We start from the raw sequence: 19,382 nt of genomic DNA on the forward strand, positions 1-19,382 counted from the left end.
AGGGCCTTGGAGCTGTTAGATTGACTTTGGCTTGTGCCCTGAGACAAATGAAGATCCACTGGGGAGATTTTGGCAAGGTGGGAAGGGTAGGGGGAGACACAATCAATTTTATGTTTTAATAGCATCATTTTAGCTGCTTTGGTGAGAACAGACGATAGGGGTGTATAGGTTGGAATTCCCCAGAAACAGAGGACCAATAGGATGGCTTTTCAGAGACATCCTGAACTAAGGCAAGCAGCCTTGATGCTGTTGCATCCAGTCCTAAGATATGGACTCCTAGTATGGGGGCACGAAGCTCTGGCCAGGTGGCTTCTTCAGAGGACAGTTCCGGAGAAAGTCTTAGCTGAGAGCCGTTGGCAGGTGACATTCATGGCAGCTGTGAAAATGAGTGATTCGGTGCTGAGGGATGGATCTGGATAGTGTCTCATAGCACCTGCTACAGGGCAAAAGAGGGAGCAGGGAGACCACAAAAGAGGCTAGGTTTTAATCCAGGTGAAAGTTGACAGCCACCTGTTCACTGTTGTAGTAGGGCAGGTGGTGAGAAGTGACTAACTCTGGATCTGGCTTAAAGGTAGAAATAAATCTGCTAGATTGAGTTTGGGGTAGGATAGAAAGGAGTCAGACAACGCCAAGGTCGAATAGAGAAAGGCCAGAGAGAGGGAAAGAAAAGCTGTTATCAGAAGAGAGCAAGTCAACATAAAAAGCTAGAGGAAAGAAAAACCCCAAGGGCTGGGGAAGGGGAAGAGTGCTGGGAGGAGGGAGCTGCTGAGGGGCTCCTGAGAGGTTAGGGGATGAGAAAAGACCATATGACAAATGCTGTTGGAGGTTCCAAATTGGATTCCTTTGAATATATACACATGTATATTTTCCTCATACAAATGGAGGTAGACTGACAACCATGCCTCAGGTTTATTTAGACAAATAGCACAGGAGCACCCAGCCCCAGGCAGATGGCAGCCCAGGGGTCACAGCAGTCCTTCTGGCCTCACGTTGGCTGATGGAGGGCTCCTCTCAGGAGCCTTCGTGGGGGCCTGAGCATCCTTTGGGGGCAGTAACCTGAGCCAGAGCTGGAGCCTGGACCTTAGTTTGATCTTTGGCCTTAGCCTTGGCCTTTGGTTGGTGGCGTCTGAGACCCTCGGCGATGGGTGCCTCAGCACGCTTATTGAGCTTGGGTGGGCAACATAGGCAAGATGATTGAGCTTGCGGCTGCCACTGTTTGGGATCTGGGGCTTGACCTCCTTGGGCTTTATAAGGGCCTTGCTGGCCTCTGCACCTGTGCTTGTGGCCTTGACCTCGTTGACCTGCATCTTCTTCAGGCTCTTCTTGTTATGCTTCTTGGCAAAGCACATGTTCCTCAAGAACATGAAGTTCACCTCCTTAAGAGAGTCATATCTTTGTGATTGGGGCTCCTTGATGCCATTTCTGTGCCATTTCTGGGACTGGTTGTGTGTGATGTGGTTCTTGGACTTGGCCAAGTCTGCACCCACACCTGCAGCTCCAGGAATGCCTGGGACCAGAAAACCTCCTTTGAAAATTTTGGAAAAGGCTCAAATTAAAAAAAAAAATTAAAAGAAATTTATTCTAAATTATTTTTGCCTATTTGGACTGTGTTCTTCCACCCTAAATGATTAACCAAACTTAATCTTGGCTCTTGACCCTTTGCCAGGGTTTGGTTCAGGGGTGGGCACGTCCTTGGTCCTGGCCAAGGCTGGGCATGGAAGCTGCTGGCTGGGGCAGGGCTAGGATGGTTCTGGGAACCATTCTCAAAATAATCACAAATGGAATCATCACTGCCCTCCCACATTCCCCCTGCTGAGCGCTAGTTATGTTTCATCTCATTTACTTCTACCAGCCCTGTGACATGGGCATTGTCTCAGGTGACAAACTGGGAATAAGAGAAGTTGGGAGTCTTCATGAAGGTCACATATCTAATAGGAAAAGTATATAGGAAGTCCTCAAAGCCTGGACACTGTATAAATGGACACTAAGCGGACACTGTTTAAACGGTTGTTATTATCATTGACTGTTGTAGTATAACGACTTCCACAGGTTCCAGGGAGGATTGTAGTGTTGTTTGCCAAGATTGATGTGGTTATGAATTCATTTTTGTTTTTTATAGTTTTTCTCTTTCTCCTTTCACTGTGAATTGGCATTTCTAATTACTCTCACCATGTCTAACTGAACCATGGTGTAACAGAAAGAGTTTCGAAGTCTATAGACCAGGCTTTGAACCCTGGATTTACTAAACACTTGCTAGCAGTGTGACCTTGGGAAAGTTACTTGACATCTGTGAGCACCAGTGTCCTCACTCGTAAAATGGGAATAATAATAACCTCAGAGGGTTGTTTGAAGTTTAAATGAGATAATGTATATAAAATGCTTATTAAATATAAGCACATTTCCTAGCACACAGTCAGCACTCAATACATTCTAGATAGTAATACCTTTATTATTGCATAGACTGCCCATCTGGGGAGGTTGCAACCTGTCTACTTATGAGGCCAAATCAAGCCAGATATACACAAGCGCTTGGGAAGTGTTGGTTATAATTTACAGAAACTCAACTATGTAGGAGGAATTTGCTATACATAAAAGAAATATTATATACAAAAGATGTGAGTGCCTAATGGACTGGAAATCTGGGCATCAGAGCAGGAAGAAGGAATAGAAAGAACACGAGAGAGAGCAGTTCAGCATAATTTTCTGGGTGTTCTGGGCCTGGATCTCTGCCAGGTGAGTTGCTGAGGACCTGACAATGCTAAGAGTAAATCAGAGGGATTCTCACAGGGCAGTGCGCCCAACAAGAGAGGTGAGTGATATGTTTTTTCCCTCTGGGGAACCCTCAGGAAACTGCCTAGAATATCTCAAGAAAGTGGGGGCCTGCGCCCTGACCTGGCCCTGGCCTGAGGCCGTGGATTCTGTTGTGTCACAGGGTAGGTCTAAAGGGGAAGCAGAGGTCAGCCCAGGGGTGAAGGTGGACAATGTGGGTTGAGGTGTCCATTCAAAGGGCTGGCAGGGCGATGGGATCCAGGCCACAGGGTCAGTTCTTGGGGGCAGTGAGAGGGAGCAAGCCACTGGGGAAACTGGATAGGAAATATTGAGAACAATGGCTCCACGTTGACTTGTGGCCCAGGGGCACCCATCACCTGCAACACAATGCAATGTGCCCTCCCCCACATCCTGCCCCCCAGTGTCACGCCCCCGAGAACCTCTAGAACACATTTATGATACTGGAGCCCCATCACTGCATGCCCATGGACCGTGGAACCCTCCAAAGGAACTTTAGATTAGGTGTTTTTTTTTTTCTTTTTTGGGAGGTGCATAGTCCAGGGGTCAAACCTGGGTCTCCAGCACGGCAGGCAAGAATTCTACCGTTTAACTACCCTTGCACCTCCCTGGATTTTGAGTTTTCATTTTGTGACTCTCTTCAAAAAAAAGAAGCAAACAAAACCAAAAAAACTTGTAAAATCAAACAATAAAAACAAACAAAACCCAAAAAACCCCACAGCCCCCAAACTCTACACTGCCACTCTAAAGACTTGATAAAATCAAGTCTTTCCCTCTTGATTTAACAATCCAAAAATGTTCTTCCAGTACATCTATCCTCACAACATAAAACATGGCACCACTCAGTGGTCATTCTAATGGTGGCTCTAGGGAGGTGGAACCTAAAGAAATGTTTTTTAGAGTCAGACTGATTCACTTTCAAGTCCTGATTGGGACAGTTTTAAACTTACTTTTTTTTTTTTTTTTTTTTGCCTGGGCAGGCACTGGGAATTGAACCCGGGTCTCCAGCATGGCAGGCAAGGACTCTGCCTACTGAGCCACCGTGGTCTGCCCTAACTGTACTTTTAAGTGTTTTTTTTTTTTAACTAAAAAATAATTATAAAAAGTCAAACTAGAACCAAGGGGCAGCCAGCAGGTTCTCAAAAGCTGTAAAGCATTGAGGGACAAAGTGTCTGCAGCATTTAGTGGGCTTGGTAACACTGGGTGGAGTGGCCCAGCCAGTACACGCTGTGCTTCTGAGGCTGCTGGGACAGGAGGGACGGGGCCGTATCTGATTGAACCACTGTGTGTGGCACTTGAAAACGTCCCTCCGCCTGCTGGCCCAGCACTTAGAGCTGCAAAAGGCTCTGAATGGAATAGATTTTTTTGTGGTTGTTAACTTTCAGGACTTCCACAGATGTACATATTTCAATTTTATTGTGTAATTCCAACTGTTAAAATGACCCTGAACAATGTGGAAATGGCAATAAAGCGATCAACATTTGGCATTCAGGAAAGTAAAAATGCAGCAGGAAGAAACAGCAGCAGAGGAAAAAAATTACTGGGGAACTCTGCCATAATGAAATGCCTGGGCTAGTTCTTACGTTTTCCCCCTCATAGTGTCCTATTGTGTAATCTCTCTGTGTTATTCAACGCAGCATCGTTTGTAATGGCAGCAGATGGCAAACAGCCTCAGTGTCTATCAGTAGGAGGTGGTTAGATAAATTACAGAATTATAGGGCTCCACACCATGGGGAATTGCATAGCTGTAAAAAAGTAACTTCAACCAGTTTGTAGGGAACCATCTCCCTGCATTTTAAGTGAAATAACAAAGGCAAAGTGCTTAATAGATTCTATAGTATGCTATCCTTTGTGGAAAAAGGATGCAAATAAGAATATATACAGATATGTGCATGTGTGTTCACACCCACAGGTATAACAAAACTGGAAAATGCTTGAGAAACCAATATCAGTGGTTCTCTGTTGGAGTAAGAGGGGGATTTTCACGGTATAAATTTTACATATGTATGTGAATATATAACCTATTGCAAATAAAGAAAAAAAGAGCTTGTGTTTTCCCAGCAGCCTGACCATAGGGGAGATTCAAAATCTGAAGTAAGTTGATTTATAGACAATGAACAGTTGCAATTTCTTGCAAGAAAAACAAATCTCTGTTACAGGTTATTAAGAATTTATCTTAATTCTTAATTCTTAAAGAGGCCGACAGCTTCTGTCCCCAACATGGAGATGTCTGAAGGGAGATAGGAGATAGGAAGCCTCACCCTGCAACTGTCCCTAAATTCTTAGGAGAAAGGAGAGTGTTGCGTCTAGCTCAGGAGAAACGGTGGGCCAGAGTTGGGTAGGCACCAAAACGAAACATGGGATGGACTTAGAATGGGTTTTACTGGGGCCCTTTTCTCACTTTCACATTGCCATGGGTGGACAGGCGGTAACTGGAAGGGGTCCCCAGTGCAATAGCAACTTGGCTTGTATGGCTGGACTCAGAACTAGGGTTGCTCAGAACTTTAAAATCTACAGTGGCTCATTAAAAGGCAAGTAAACAAGCAGCAAATGAGCACACTGAATACAAAATTGCCTGAACGTGTGCCTACCTCCAGGAACTAGAGCATCTGTCACTGCCCACCCCAGAGGTTCCCCAGGCAGGAATTGCATGAGCTTAGAAGCTCAGAAAACCAAATAGAGCCTCTCTGCCCCTTCCTTCAACTCCGCTGGAGAAGCACAGGTAGGATTGAAGTTCTTTCCTTTCTCCCAAAGAGAGTAGCCATGGAATAGAAAATCTTAAAGGAATATTGGAGAACTTAAAGGGAACAGTTGGGAGGCATCTGAGGAGCAGGAGCCCTATGATGGAAAAATGTCCAAAAACAAAGGCTCTGCAGTGGGCTAAATGAGGGAACGATGAGATCCAGCAACGAGTCATACTTAAAACAAAAGGACACATGAAACCTGAAAATGAAGAGATGAAAAAACTCACACCAAGCAAATGTGTACCCCAAACAGCTGGGATAGCATTTTTTTAAAGCTTTATTTTGAAATACTTTCAAACTTACAGGACAGTTGCCAACATAATAAAACTCCATATAAAGAACTTCAACATACTCCCAACCTCCAGATACCCAGATCCACCAGTTTTAACATCTTGCTACCTTTGCCGTGCCATTCTATCTGATCTATTCAAGCATCTGACCTTGCACCTTGAACACATGCTATTTCCCTGTGTATTTCGTACGAACAAGGATACTCATTTACAAAACCACCTGAAGTGAAGTTATCCAGTTCAAGAAATTTAACATTGATATAAAGCTTACATTCTATATTTCAATTTTTTTCACATTCCCAATAATGTCCTTTTGAGCCTTTTCTCCTCCATTTTTAGAGTATCATGCATTGCACTTAATTGTCATTATCTCTTCAATCTCTTTTTCTTCCTTCCTCCTTCCCTTCCCCTTCCTCCTTCCCTCTCCCTCTCCTTTCCCACCTCTGCTTCCCACCTCCCTCCCTCCTTCCCTTCCTTCCTTTCTCGCTCTCTCTCTTTCTTTCCTATACAATCTAAATCTTCCCATACCAACTCCTCCCAAGCATACCTTTCAATGAGATTGATCACATTCACGATGTCGCAGTACCCTCACCACCATCCATGACCATAGCTTCCCTGTCCCTCCAAACAGAAACCCTCAACTCTTTCGCATTAACTCCCTGCCTCTCACTCCTGGGTAACCTGTATTCTACTTTCTGTCTTGATGAGTTTGCACATTCTCTGATATTTTCTTTGTGGTTACCTTGGCCCTTACATCGAACATCCTAAATCTATAACAGTCTTGTTTGCTTCAATACCAACTTACAACTTCAAAAACAAGCATAAACTATATTCCTATGCCCTTATGTCCCACCACCTTCATGTAGTTCTTGCCACAAATCACTTATTTTACATTATGAGTCCCAAACAATTGATTTATCATTACATTTTTTTCAATCTACTAAATTTATTTTAACATTTGTTTCCCCCATTATTTAATTATTTTTAATCCATATGTTTTACTCATCTGTCCATAAGGTAGATAAAAGAAGCATCAGACACAAGGTTTTCACAATCACACAGTCACACTTCGAAAGCTGTATCATTTTGCAATAATCTTTAAGAAACATGGCTACTGGGACACAGCTCTACATTTTCAGGCAGTTTCCTCTAGCCTTTCCATTACATCTTAACTAACAAAGTGATATTTATTTAATGTGTAAGAATAACCTCCAGGATAACTTCTCGACTCTCTTTGGAAATCTCTCAGCCATTGACACTTTATTTTGTCTCATTTCTCTCTTCCCCCTTTCGGCGAGGTTTTCTCAATCCCTTGATGCTGAGTCCCAGCTCATTCTAGGATTTCTATCCCATGTTGCCAGGAAGGTCCACACCCCTGGGAGTCATGTCCCACGTAGACAAGGGGAGGGTGGTGAGATTGCTTGTTGTGTTGGCTGGAGAGAGAGGCCACATCTGAGCAACAAAAGAGGTTCTCTTGGGGGTGACTCTTAGGCCTAATTTTAAGTAGGTTTAGCCTATCCTTTGTGGGGTTAAATTTCATGTGAACGAACCCCAAGATTGGGGGCTCAACCTATTGCTTTGGTTGTCCCCACTGCTTGTGAGAATATCAAGAATTCTCCACTTGGGAAAGTTGAATTTTCCCCCTTTCTCACCATTCCCCCAAGGGGACTTTGCAAATACATTTTTATTCACTGTTTAAATCCTTCTGGGATTTATCGAGGCATCACTCTGGACAAACTTTCAAAATCTCATGCCCTACTCAAGGTTCCATGTACTTATGGTGTTCAATTAAGCTGTCCACGTAAGTTATATTAGGAAATGCACTAGTCAAAATATAAATGTTATACCGAATAAAAATTTTTTGCTTTAGTCTCACACATAAGTTAAAGTTTTAAAATATGAATTGCCATCTATTTTAAACACCCTGCATTATTGACTTTCCTTTGTTCTTCCTTATGTAAAACATTTTTAAATTTGTACATTTAGTCACTATCATTATACACTCTAGGCATTCCTAGATTACAACATCTCAATCTTCATCATCTATCTTTCTTTGTGATTTCATTTATGCCCCAGCCCTCCTTCCTCTATCATTCTCACATGCAGCTTCATTCAGCATTTTAACATAATTGTATTACAGTTAGGTAATATTGTGCTGTCCATTTCTGAGTTTTTATATTCAGTCCTGTTGCACAATCTGTATCCCTTCAGCTCCAATTACCCAATATCTTACCCTATTTCTATCTCCTGATGGTCTCTGTTACCAACAAAATATTCCAAGTTTATTCACTAATGTCAGTTCATATCAGTGGGACCATACAGTATTTGTCCTTTTGTTTTTGGCTAATCTCACTCAGCATAATGTCCTCAAGGTTCATCCTTGTTGTTACATACTTCATAACTTTATTCTGTCTTACAGCTGCATAATATTCCATCTTATGTATATGACACAGTTTGTTTAGCCACTCGTCTGTTGATGGACATTTTGGCTGTTTCCATCTCTTGATAATTGTAAATAATGCTGCTATAAACATTGGTGTGTAAATGTCCATTTGTGTCCTTGGCCTCATGTCCTTTGAGTAGAGATAGCATATAGATGGGTCCTGTTTTGTAATCCATTCTGCCAGACTATGTCTTTTGATTGAGGAGTTTAATCCATTAACATTCAGTGTTATTACTGCATGGGTAGTACTTCTACTATTTTACCTTCTAGATTTTATATACCATATCTAATTTTCCTTCTTTTTACCTTTACTCATAGTCTTCCTTTCTACACTCTTCTCCACACCTCTCTCTTCTGTCTTCATATCTGTCTCTAGTGTTCCCTTTAGTATTTCTTGCAGAGCTGGTCTCTTGGTCACAAGTTCTCTCAGTGATTTTTTGTCTGAAAATGTTTTAATTTCTCCCTCATTTTTGAAGGACAATTTTGCTGGATATAGAATTCTTCGATGGCAGTTTTTCTCTTTTAGTAATTTAAATATATCATTCTACTGTCTTCTCGCCTCCAGGGTTTCTGCTGAGAAATCTACACATAGTCTTATTGGGCTTCCCTTGTATGTGATGGATTGCTTTTCTCTTGCTGCTTTTAAGATCCTCTCTTTCTCTTTGACCTCTGACATTCTGATTATTAAATGTCTTGGAGTATGTCTATTTGGATCTATTCTCTTTGGGGTATGCTGCACTTCTTGGATCTGTAATTTTAAGTCTTTCATAAGAGTTGGGAAATTTTCAGTGATAATTCCCTCCATTAGTTTTTCTCCTCCTTTTCCCTTCTCTTCTCCTTCTGGGACACCCACAACACGTATATTCATGCACTTCATATTGTATTTCAATTCCCTGAGTCCCTGCTCATATTTTTCCACTTTTTTCCCTATGTTTTCTTTTTCTTGCCAGATTTCAGTTGTTCCGTCCTCCAGTTCACTAATCCTATGTTCTGTCTCTTGAAATCTACCATTGTAGGTTTCCATCGTTTTTTTCATCTCTTCCACCTTGCCTTTCATTCCCATAAGTTCTGTGATTTGTTTTTTCAGACTTTTGATTTCTTCTTTTTGTTCATTCCTTGCCTTCTTTATATCCTCCCTCAATTCATTGATTTGGTTTTTGATGAGGTTTTCCATGTCTGTTCATATATTCTGAATTAATTGTTTCTGCTCCTGTATGTCATTTGAATTGTTCCTTTGACTGGGCCATGTCTTCAGTTTTCCTAGTGTGATTTGTTATTTTTTTGCTGGCGTCTAGGCATTTAATTACCTTAATTAGTTTATTCTGGAGATTGCTTTCACTTCTTTTACCTAGGATTTTCTTGCTGGATGAATTTGTTGTCCATCTATTCTTTGACATTCAGTTCAGCTTTATCTGGACCTCTAGCTTAAATTTTGTTTAACAGAGGAGACTTTTTCAGTTCTTGTTTTCTTGTTTCTTGCCCTACTTGTATGGTGCGTTTCCCCCCCCCCCCACCCTTAGGAGGGTCTACTTAGGTATTATAGACCCCAGCCGGATTTTCCCCGACCAAACTGACTTCCTATCAGGAGAAAGAGTCACCTGTGTTGGTTTTCCCTGAGGGTGAGACCCAGTAGGTTGAAAGTCTTTCCTGTGAAGTCTCTGGACTCTGTTTTTCTTATCCTGTCCAGTATGTGGTGCTTGTCTGCCTGCAGGTCCCACCAGCATAAGATGATGTGATACCTTTAACTTTGGCAGACTCTCCCTGCTGGGGGCATGGTGGAGACAGAGGAGAGGTTGTAGGCTGGTTTTAATGGCTTCAAATTACCAAGCCCTGGTGTCTGACTTCCTTGAGGGAGAGATTCCACCTGAGTTGGCCTTCACCCCTCCCCTGGGGAAAGCACAGGCTCCAGACAAGTCCCCAAAAGAGCTCACTTCTGGCTATGCCTGGGGCAGTTGCAGCCTGAGAAGTCCTGCTGCTATATCCAAAGGCAGTCAAGCCTTTTTAGAAACAGCCACAAAAACCTCTGTTTCCTTTTTTTTTTTTTTCCTTTTTCCATCAGCCCTGCCCCCTTGGTGCTGGGGCAAAAATGAGCAACCTCCTCTTTGACCAGGTTCACCTATGCTGGGGACCTATTTTTAGTAGTCAGAGTTTGTTAATTAATTCCACAATTGGTGTTTGGTTGGGCTCAGCCCCTGCTGCTGGTAAAGCCTCTTTCCTTTCCCCTCTGGGAGGCAGCCTGTGGAGGAGGGGCACCGGCTGCCACAGCTTTGGGAACTCATGGCTCTGGGGGGGCTCGCAGCTGGTCCAGCTGGTCCAGACTGGGGTACACTGTGTGTCTGGTCACTGACGTGGCCCCAGGAGCTGTTCTGTACTGTTTCTGGTTATTTAGTAGTTGTTCTGGAGGATGAACTAAAATGCGCATGTTGTTAAGCCGCCATCTTGACCCGGCATGACCTCTGTTCTTAACTGAAATTATCCAAGTTCATTTGTTAACGTTAGTTCATATCAGTGAGATCATACAGTATTTGTCTTTTTGTTTCTGGCTAATCTCACTCAGCATAATGTCTTTAGGGTCCATTCATGTTGTTACATACTTCATGACTTTATTCTGTCTTACAGCTGCATAATATTCCATCATATGTATATACCACAGCTTGTTTAGCCATATCATTACATTTTATGCATTTGCATTTTAGATCCTTTAGAAAGTAAAAAGTGGAGTTACAAATAAAAGATACAGTAGTACTAGTATTTATATTTAACCCTGTGTATTGGTTCACTAAAGCTGCTGGAATGCAGTATACCAGAAATGGAACAGCTTTTATAAAGGAAATTTATTACAAGTTTACAGTTCTAAATTTAAAATTAAATTAAGTTTAAATTTATTACAAGTTTACATTTTCTAATATGAAAATGTCCAAATTAAGACATCAATAAGAGGTTATCTTCACTCAAGAAAGGCTGATGCCATTCAGAACACCTCTGTCAGCTGGGCAGGCACATGGCTGGCACTGCTGGTCTTTGTTCCTGGTCTGTTACTTCCAGCTTCTGATACCAGCGGTTTCCTCTCTAAGCATCTGTGGGCCTTCGCTTAGCTCCTCTGGGATACAACTGTGGGTTCTGGCTTGCCTAGCATCTCATGGGAAAGTACATGGCAACGTTTGCTGGGCTCTGCCCATGTCTAGGCATCTGCTCTCTGTTGGCGCTCCAAGCATCTCCAAACATCCATGTCTGTCAGCTCTGGAGCAATTGTTCTCCAAGTGTCTGCATCCAAGTTTTTTCCAAAATGTTTCCTCTTTTAAAGAATTCTAGTAAACTAATCAAGACCCACTTTGAATGGATGGCATCACATCTCCATCTAATCAGAAGGCCATACCCACAATTAGTTGTGTCACATCTCCATGTGTAGTAATCTAACCAAAAAGTCACACCCACAACTGGGTACATCACAACTCCATAGACACAATCCAATCAAATTTTCCCTTGCTAAACAATGGGTCTAGCCCCACAATATCGGCTCAGAATTAAAAGATGGCTTTTCTGGGGTAGATAATAGTTTCAAACTGGCACACCATGTCATTTTCTTTACTGGAGATCTTTATTTCTTTGGGTGGCTTCAGTTAATTGTCTAAAGTCCTTTCAATCTACAGAACTCTCTTTAGTATTTCTTGTAGGGCCAGTTTAGTGATGATGAATCTCCTCAGCTTTTGTTTATTTGGGAATTTCTTCAACTCTGCCTCATCTTTTTTTTCCATTGTAAACATTATATTGTTATACAATCACCTTCAAGAATCAAGGCTACTGGAACACAGCTCAACTGTCTCAGGCATTTTCCTCCATCCGCTCCAACACACCACAAACTAAAAAGGGATATCTATATAATGCATAAGAATAACCTCCAGGGTAACTTACTGACTCCACTTGAAATCTCTCAGCCACTGAAGTAAAATTTAAAAAGAACACTACAAATGTCCTTATTATTTATTTATTTTTGTCTTTGTTTTTTTCTTACTTGTCTGTCCACACGCTGAATAAAGGAAGTGTCAGTCACAAGGTTTTCACAGTCACATGGTCACACCATAAAAGTTATATAGTTATTCAATCATCTTCAAGAAACAAGGTTACTGGATTACAGTTTAGCAGTTTCAGGTATTTCCCTCTAGCTACTCCAATATACCATAAACTGAAAAGGGATATCTATATACTGCATAGGAATAACCTCCGGAATGACCTCTAGAATCTATTTGAAATCTCTAAGCCACTGAAACTTTATTTTGTTTCATTTATCTTCCCTCTTTTGGTCAAGAAGTCTTTCTAATCCCATGATGCCAGGACCAGGCTCATCCCTGGGTGTCATGCCCCATGTAGTGGGGGGAGGGCAGTGAGTTCACCTACAGAGTTGGCTTAGAGAGAGAGTCTGCCTCATTTTTGAGAGACAGTTCTGCTGGATACAGAATTTTTGCTTTTAACACTTTAAATGTCACCCAACTGCCTTTTTGCCTCCATGGTTTCCAATGAAAAATTGGTACTTAATCATATCAAGGTTCCCTTGCATGTGACATGTTGCTTCTCTTCTGTGGCTTTCAGAAAGAATTCTGAAGATAAAGAAAGAATTTTATCTTTGGCATTCAATTGTTTGATTATGTTATTTGAGTTTATACTCATCGTGGATGTATATGTTCATGTCTTTGGTTAAATTTGGGAAGCTTTCTGCCATTATTTCTTTTAATAGTCTCTGTACCCTTTCTCTCTTTCTAGGACTCTCACAATACATATATTGGCATGCCAGATAGTGTCCCAAAGGTTCCTCAGGCTCTGTTCATTTTCTTTATTCCTTCCTCTTTCTACTCCTCAGACTGGATAATTTCAATTGTCTTATTATCTTCAAGTTCACAGTTTCTTTTTTCTGCCAGTTCCAATCTGACATTGAACCCCTCTAGGAAATTTTAAATTTCTATTACTGTGGTCTTCAGCTCAGTTTGGCTCTTTTTCATACTTTCCATCTCCTTATTGATATTCTCTTTGTTTTCATTTATTGTTTTCCTGATTTCTTTTAGTTCTAGCTCCTTAAGCATACTTAGGACCATTTTTTAAAAGTCTTTGATTAGTGTGTCCCAGGTCTGGTGCTCCTTATCGATGGTTTCTAATGCTTTAAGCTTCTCCTTTGTCTGGGCCATCCTTCCTGTTTCTTTATATGTTTTTAAATCTTTTGTTTGCTGAAACCTGGACATTCTGATATTTTAATGTGTTGTTGCTGGAATCTAGACTCTGTGGTGTCTGTTCCTTAAGCTTGTATCCACCTAGTATTGTGACAGAATTTTCTTGATTGCCAGGAGCTAAAAAACTTTATTTTCTAGAAAAAAGGAAAAAAAGAAACCATCTTCCCAGTCTTTGTAGGTTGATCTGTGGGAGTGCTTTCCTTCAGGGCTTAAGCACTCAGTAAATTTAGAGAATAGCTCCAGGTCATAGCACAGGGGCCTTTTTTCTAGATCCTTTCTGTGCATGCTTCTTGTCTTGGGTATGAACATGTGGCTCTAGGACTGTCTCATCTTTGTTAGGAAACAGTTTCCTCAAAGTCTTAGGCTCTGCACTGTATGTCCTACAGCCAGCAATTCTTGATCTCAGGCAGCACTTTGCAGGAGAGCTCTGTGAACTGCCTTGTCCATAATGGGCAACTTCTGGGACAGTGAGTCCCTCAGGCCACCACCACTCAGATTGGGCCAGACATAGATGCTCACAACATGTGCAAAAGGGTCACTCTGCTCCCTCTGGAACTGGGACTGGGGATCTGCACTGGAAGCCCAGGAACCAGTAAGGGCAGGGGAGAGGCATTCAGGGCACCAGGAAGTCCTGCTGCTTTTAAGTGGCCTTTTTCTTGATTTGACACTTGCCCTGTTACTGCATTCCTTTAACTATACTTCTGGCACTTTGAGAAAGATGTTTCTACTAGTACTTGCTGGTTGTTCCAAACTTCTGTGGTGGGACAGAGTCTTGAAGCATCTCACTCTATCATCTTTATCCTGGGGTAGCAAGTTTAGTATCAGCCAAAGAAAAATTTATGGTAAAAACATTAAAGACAAAGGGAGATGCTACATGTTAATAAAAGGTAGAATAGACCAAGAAGATACAATGTCCCTTACATTGTAGCCTTGAAATACTCAAAGTAAATTATGATAGAATTAAGGGGAGAGATGGATACATCAAGAATTGTAGTTGGGGGTTTTGACATATACCCAAAACCTAACAAATGAAACAACAACAACAACAACAAAAATAAACAAGGATATAGAAGACTTTAATAACACAATTACTTGATTCAGATTAACAGAGATAATTTAATTTTACCACCAATAAACACAGACTAATCAATGTTTTGTGCACACACAGAACAGGCACAAAGCTGTTCATGTTCTATGATGCATAGAAAACTTCGGTGGATGGTGGAGTTATACAGAGAAGGTAGGGTTTAACAAATGAGTATGACTGCTGACTCATATTGATATTCCCTTTAGTCTCCAGTGTCTTGGAGCAGCCAGTAGTAAAAACCTAAAATTATGGAATTGTAACCCATACCAAACTCTGAAATCTGTTTTACAACTAATTGTTGTGGTGTGCTTTGAAATGTATTGCTTTTTTGTATATGTGTTATTTTTCACCAAAAAGAAAAAAAAAGTCAATTGTGATAATGAATGCACCGCTCTATGATGATACTGTGAACCACTGATTGTACATTTTGGATGATTACATGGTTTGTAAGTATATAATATATATCAATAAAATTGCATTAAAATTAAAAGTTAAAAAACAAAGTCTCAATGAATTAGAAAGAAATGACTTTATGCAGACTATGTCTTGTGGTAGAAATGGAATAAAATTATAAATCAGTGTCAGAAGGTGTGGCAGGAAAAAACCTGGCTCCTCAAAGAAGTCCATCGTCGAATCCTTAGCATCTGTGAATCTGTTACCATACATGGCAGAAGGACCTTTGTAGATGTGATCAAGAGTGTGGACCTCGAGGTGGGCATGGTATCCTGGATGCCTCAGATGGGCCCAGGGTAATCACACAAGTCCTTAGACTCAGAGACTCTTTCTTTGCTGTGGCCAGAGGGAGAAGTGACTATGGAAGAATAGTCCGAGAGATGCAACTGAGAAGGACTCGACCTGCCACTGCTGGTTTTGTAGATAGAGGAATGCTGGGGGCCTCTAGAAGCTGAGGATGTCCTTTATCCAACAGCCTGCAAGGAAGTGGGATTCTCAGCCCTACAACAGCAAGGAACTGAATTCCCCTGACAACGTGAATGAGCAAAGAAATGGATCCTCCCCTAGAGCCTCCAAAAAGGACCACAGCTCTGTGGGCATCTCAATATTAACCCGGTGAGACCTGTGTCAGCCTTCTCATCTACAGAATGATGAGATACTAAATTTTTGTTATCTAAAGCTACTAAGTTTGTGGTAATATGTTAAAGCAGTAACAAGAAACTAATACAGAAGTCCAGCTAAGAACATATCCCACCTGACTGGAAATTTAAAAATAAACCACTAAAAAGCTCATGGGGTAAATGGGAGGTTTTTTTTTTTTTTATGCTGTATGGTAAGGGTCACATTTCATTCTTTTTCCATGTGAGTATCCCGTTATTGCAGCACTGTTTATTGGAAAATTTTTTTTTGGTGGCGGGGGATGTGTATGGCCAGGAATCAAGCCCGGGTCTCCTGCATGGCAGGCGAGAATTCTACCATTGCACCCCCTAAAGAGGGGTCTATTAATCATAGATTGCTGTTAACAAATTCTCTCAAACCTCAGTGGCATAGAATAAAACATTTATTCTCTCAGTTTCAGTGACTCTGGAAGCCAGGTATGGCTGAGCTGTGCCCTTGGGCTCTGGTCTCTGACAAGAGCAGCAGTCACCTCATGGCTCACCTGCAGAAAGTCCTTCTCCAAGCTCACTCATGTGTGGGAGTAGGATTCCAGTCCCCACTGGCTGTGGCTGGAGCCTGCCTCAGTTCCTTGCTGTGTTGTCCTCTTCAAGGTGGTTGCTTGCTTCATCAGAGTAAGCAAGCGAGAGGGCAAGAGAGGCACACTAGCACGAGGACGCCATCGTCTTTTGTAACCTAATCCAGGAAGTGACATTCTATCACCTCTGCCACTTTCCATCTGTTAGAAGCTAGCCTCCAGGTCAGCCCAGTTCCATAAGGAGGGGATCACACAAGGGTGTGAGTGCCAGGAGGTGGGGTGATTGGAGCCATTTCAGAAGCGCCTACCACAAGGGGAAATTACAGAATTCCTAGGATTGAAAGATATATGGTGATATTTGTGTGATGTGGCTAGATACCAAGAGGGAAATTTAAAGCTTTGAATATAATTAGAAACAAGAAAGATTGAAAATAAATGAGTTAAGCAGCAATTCAAGAAGCTAAAAAGTAGAAGATTAGAGAAAATATAGAAGAAGAAAATATTGGCAAAACAGAAGTCTTAAACACTCTTCTTCCAATACCAATTAAGAAGAAAGAGAAAATCAAGTAAACAAAATACTATATACTCTGTACTAGAGCCTTTGAATTTTAGCTCAGGCCATAGCCACTCAAAATAAAGGTTGCATTTCCCAGCTCCCTTTGCATGTCGATGTGGCTACATGATTAAGTTTTGGCCAGTGGGTGTAAGCAGGAGTTGTGTGTGACACTTCTGAGATGTTTGCTTGTCCTGCTGCAAAGAACATGGATGTGATGTCAGGAGCAAGATCTTCGAACTTGAGGGTAAGAGGCACATTCTAGGGCTGGTGGACAAACTTGGTTTCTAGAAGACTGCAGAATCTTCACACCAGACCTCAACTTCCTACATCTTTAATTTTTTTTTTTAACACCTCAAATTTTTTTTTCTTTCTTTTTTTTATTAAATTTTTTTTACTAATTAACAGAAAAAAAGAAATTAACCCAACATTTAGAAATCATACCATTCTACATATGCAATCAGTAATTCTTAACATCATCACATAGATGCATGATCATCGTTTCTTAGTACATTTGCATCGGTTTAGAAGAACTAGCAACACAACTGAAAAAGATATAGAATGTTAATATAGAGAAAAAAATAAAAGTAATAATATAAAAAAGACAAAACAAAACAAAAACCTATAGCTCAGATGCAGCTTCATTCAGTGTTTTAACATGATTACTTTACAATTAGGTAGTATTGTGCTGTCCATTTTTGAGTTTTTGTATCTAGTCCTGTTGCACAGTCTGTATCCCTTCAGCTCCAATTACCCATTATCTTACCCTGTTTCTAACTCCTGCTGGACTCTGTTACCAATGACATATTCCAAGTTTATTCTCGAATGTCGATTCACATCATTGGGACCATACAGTATTTGTCTTTAAGTTTTGGCTAGACTCACTCAGCATAATGTTTTCTAGGTCCATCCATGTTATTACATGCTTCATAAGTTTATCCTGTCTTGAAGCTGCATAATATTCCATCGTATGTATATACCACAGATTGTTTAGCCACTCGTCTGTTGATGGACATTTTGGCTGTTTCCATCTCTTTGCAATTGTAAATAACGCTGCTACAAACATTGGTGTGCAAATGTCCGTTTGAGTTTTTGCCCTTAATTCCTTTGAGTAGATTCCCAGCAATGGTATTGCTGGGTCGTATGGCAATTCTATATTCAGCTTTTTGAGGAACCGCCAAACTGCCTTCCACAGTGGGTGCACCATTTGACATTCCCACCAACAGTGGATAAGTGTGCCTCTTTCACTGCATCCTCTCCAGCACTTGTCATTTTCTGTTTTGTTGATAATGGCCATTCTGGTGGGTGTGAGATGATATCTCATTGTGGTTTTGATTTGCATTTCTCTAATGGCCAGGGACATTGAGCATCTCTTCATGTGCCTTTTGGCCATTTGTATTTCCTCTTCTGAGAGGTGTCTGTTCAAGTCTTTTTCCCATTTTGTAATTGGGTTGGCTGTCTTTTTGTTGTTGAGTTGAACAATCTCTTTATAAATTCTGGATACTAGACCTTTATCTGATATGTCATTTCCAAATATTGTCTCCCATTGTGTAGGCTGTCTTTCTACTTTCTTGATGAAGTTCTTTGATGCACAAAAGTGTTTAATTTTGAGGAGTTCCCATTTCTTTATTTCCTTCTTCAGTGCTCTTGCTTTAGGTTTAAGGTCCATAAAACCGCCTCCAATTGTAAGATTCATAAGATATCTCCCTACATTTTCCTCTAACTGTTTTATGGTCTTAGACCTAATGTTTAGATCTTTGATCCATTTTGAGTTAACTTTTGTATAGGGTGTGAGAGATGGGTCTTCTTTCATTCTTTTGCATATGGATATCCAGTTCTCTAGGCACCATTTATTGAAGAGACTGTTCTGTCCCAGGTGACTTGGCTTGACTGCCTTATCAAAGATCAGATGTCCATAGATGAGAGGGTCTATATCTGAGCACTCTATTCGATTCCATTGGTCGATATATCTATCTTTATGCCAATACCATGCTGTTTTGACCACTGTGGCTTCATAATATGCCTTAAAGTCAGGCAGTGCAAGACCTCCAGCTTTGTTTTTTTTCCTCAAGATGTTTTTAGCAATTCGGGGCACCCTGCCCTTCCAGATAAATTTGCTTATTGGTTTTTCTATTTCTGAAAAATAAGTTGTTGGGATTTTGATTGGCATTGCATTGAATCTGTAGATCAATTTAGGTAGGATTGACATCTTAATTATATTTAGTCTTCTAATCCATGAACATGGTATGCCCTTCCATCTATTTAGGTCTTCTGTGATTTCTTTTAGCAGTTTTTTGTAGTTTTCTTTATATAGGTTTTTTGTCTCTTTAGTTAAATTTATTCCTAGGTAATTTATTCTTTTAGTTGCAATTGTAAATGGGATTCGTTTCTTGATTTCCCCCTCAGCTTGTTCATTACTAGTGTATAGAAATGCTACAGATTTTTGAATGTTGATCTTGTAACCTGCTACTTTGCTGTACTCATTTATTAGCTGTAGTAGTTTTGTTGTGGATTTTTCTGGGTTTTCGACGTATAGTATCATATCGTCTGCAAACAGTGATAGTTTTACTTCTTCCTTTCCAATTTTGATGCCTTGTATTTCTTTTTCTTGTCT

The 19,382-nt window shown here is 40.9% G+C and overlaps 1 pseudogene; it reads right to left on the reverse strand.

Moving 5' to 3' along the window:
- Positions 1 to 965: 965 nt before the first annotated feature.
- On the reverse strand, positions 966 to 15,197 carry LOC143653431 (large ribosomal subunit protein eL29-like; annotated as a pseudogene).
- Between the last annotated feature and the right edge of the window lie 4,185 nt (positions 15,198 to 19,382).

This window comes from Tamandua tetradactyla, chromosome 13, assembly GCF_023851605.1.
Source record: "Tamandua tetradactyla isolate mTamTet1 chromosome 13, mTamTet1.pri, whole genome shotgun sequence".
Taxonomy (NCBI): Eukaryota; Metazoa; Chordata; class Mammalia; order Pilosa; family Myrmecophagidae; genus Tamandua; species Tamandua tetradactyla.